Raw genomic sequence first — 2,579 nt, forward strand, 5'->3', positions numbered from 1 at the left:
GTCTGGTGGAGATATGCTGCTCTATACATGCTAAAAGTAGTGATTATTTACATGGAGTCTGGTGGAGATATGCTGCCCCCCAACCTCCTAGACGTCAAAGCCAAAGTGAACTTCCTTAAGAAGAGAAGATTGCATCAAATATATGATGACTCCTCTTCCTGTTATTCTGAGGTTTTACCCCCCGGCATGTTGTAATTTTTATTTTTTGGCTGAAAATGAGCTTCCTAAACTAAGTTAACAAATTAACTCCATTTCACTAGTGTGGACCACGCCACAACCATGTGTTAGTTAAAGATTTAAAGAACATTATGAATATGCAGATGGACATTATAAATGTGCAAAATTGATGTGGATGTCGTCTGATGGCTGGTCTGGGAGGATGTGTGATGACCGGGTGGAAGAGACTCAGGGTGGGGGGTGCATCTGTCGCTGCAGCGTGCTCTCTCCATTACACAGCGGCGAGTCTGCGCTCTCGAGTTTTGCAACACTTCTTGCGATACATTTGGTGCAAAACTAATTTGTACCTGTGGACTTCAAGAGGTTGTAATCAGTGAGTTGTGGTTGTACTGGAAAAGTGAATCAAGTAAAAAAAAAAAAAAACATGAGTACAGATTTTTTTTTACAATCTCTCAAGTCATATTTTACAAGTGCTCACATCACATCTACGCGCTCTCACTTTTGCACCATATTTACCTTCATATACACCCCCCAAAGTGTCAGATAGTGTAGAACTGAGTTGTGCGTGGGCAAGGTTATAATGGAGGATTTACACCCTCATATTTTTATTCATAATATTTTAAATCTTCTGCATGTGTGTAACAAGCATAGTGTGCGTTCCTGTGTGTGTAACAAGCATAGTGTGTGTCCCTGTGTGTGTAACAAGCATAGTGTGTGCGTGCTGTCCATACGCCTAGGAGCATTACCTGTTAAAATAACAATGAAATGCTGCGCTATTGACTTTGTATGTTTTGGTCAATGCTGGGATCACTTCCTGCTTCCTCAAAAGCACTCACACCTCCCTGTAAGACCAGCATGCACCTGAACACACCTCCCTGTAAGACCAGCATGCACCTGAACACACCTCCCTGTAGGACCAGCATGCACCTGAACACACCTCCCTGTAAGACCAGCATGCACCTGAACACACCTCCCTGTAAGACCAGGGCTTGACTGAAATCGATGAGATTATTTGTGAACGTAAGACCGGTGTGCCTGGGATGACCAGCAGCCTGGGAACTGAATGGTTTGGTGGCAGATGCCTGATCTGGCGGCTGTGGAGGCTGCGCCGATGCGCAAGGAGTGGCTGGAATAATATTTGGGTGGTATGGCTGAATTGCAGAGAATGCTGTTCAGCGGTCTCTGAAACCAGAGTCAAGTGGCCATTTTGGAATAGAGTAAAGTGGGCGTTGCGGAGATGCCTTGGCGGCGTACCTGGAGCCGATGTATTTGATTGGTGGCTCGTAGGGTTAAGGTTGAGGTAGGAGCTGAGGTGGAAGACAATGAGAAGGAAACTTTGAAAATGAGAGCGTTTGAGGTGTGCATGGTGATGTCTGATAAACCGGATGAAGAGAAGGATTATAGACGGATGAAGTCGGTGCAAATTCTGCACCACTCAAAAGCTGAAAAGGAAAGAATGGAATGAGCAGATTGGACCTAACGGAAGCCGATATGGGGGTTGATGTGCCTTTAAGCAATTCCAGCCAGTTGAATAGACTGAGAGAGTGCCGGGCAAGACTGTTGATGACGGCGTCTTGTGATGCGTAAGAAGTTTCTCAGCCGGTGTGTCAGTTGATCGTTGTTGGGGTGTGATGTCTGATTCTGGAGCCAAGTGTCTGAATTTCTACATTTGAGATGTCTTCTACTGTTGTCTTTGAGTAAATGAGTATGGACTTGTGACCATTCATGCCCCCAAAAGTAACTTAGCCACGACAATGAGGTATAGGTGCTCAACACTTCACCAATTCCAAATAACGCCGCTGCCATTAGTCACTCACACACAGACTCTTGTTGAAAGCCGGCTTCCTCTCCAGAACGGCGAGGCAAACCTTTTACGGGAGCAGAAGTCCTGATGAAAGTTCCCTTTGCTCCAGTGTTATCTCAACCATCACCCTGTCATGTCACTCATCATGTTGTCACGCCTGAGTCACCGTGACAGCACGGTGACTCAGTGTGTGTCAGCGCCTGAGAGTGTGTGTGTCTGTAGGACTACATGTCAGGGCGAGGTGGATTAGAAACACTCTTCCCGTGTATGTGCGTATGTGGGTGGATGCATATTGAGTATTAGTATTTATATCTGTTTATAAGTTGTTCCAAAGCCAGAGAACACAGATACGATGAGCTGTATTTGTGAATGTGCAGAATGCTTTGAACGTGAGAAATATCTGAAATATCACAATGCAGGAGGTTTGTTAATTAATTCAAATTAATTAATGTGTCATTCACATGAATAAGTGACACATGCACATTCAAGAGGAGGAAGTAGATCATGTGTGTAGACTCAGCAGAGTTAACATTAGGCTAAATGAGAGAATCTACAGGAGGATAAACATTGGATAAGAAACATAATGCCTTCCTAACCC

The sequence above is a fragment of the Etheostoma cragini genome, chromosome 23 (genome assembly GCF_013103735.1).
Source record: "Etheostoma cragini isolate CJK2018 chromosome 23, CSU_Ecrag_1.0, whole genome shotgun sequence".
In the NCBI taxonomy this organism is placed as follows: domain Eukaryota; kingdom Metazoa; phylum Chordata; class Actinopteri; order Perciformes; family Percidae; genus Etheostoma; species Etheostoma cragini.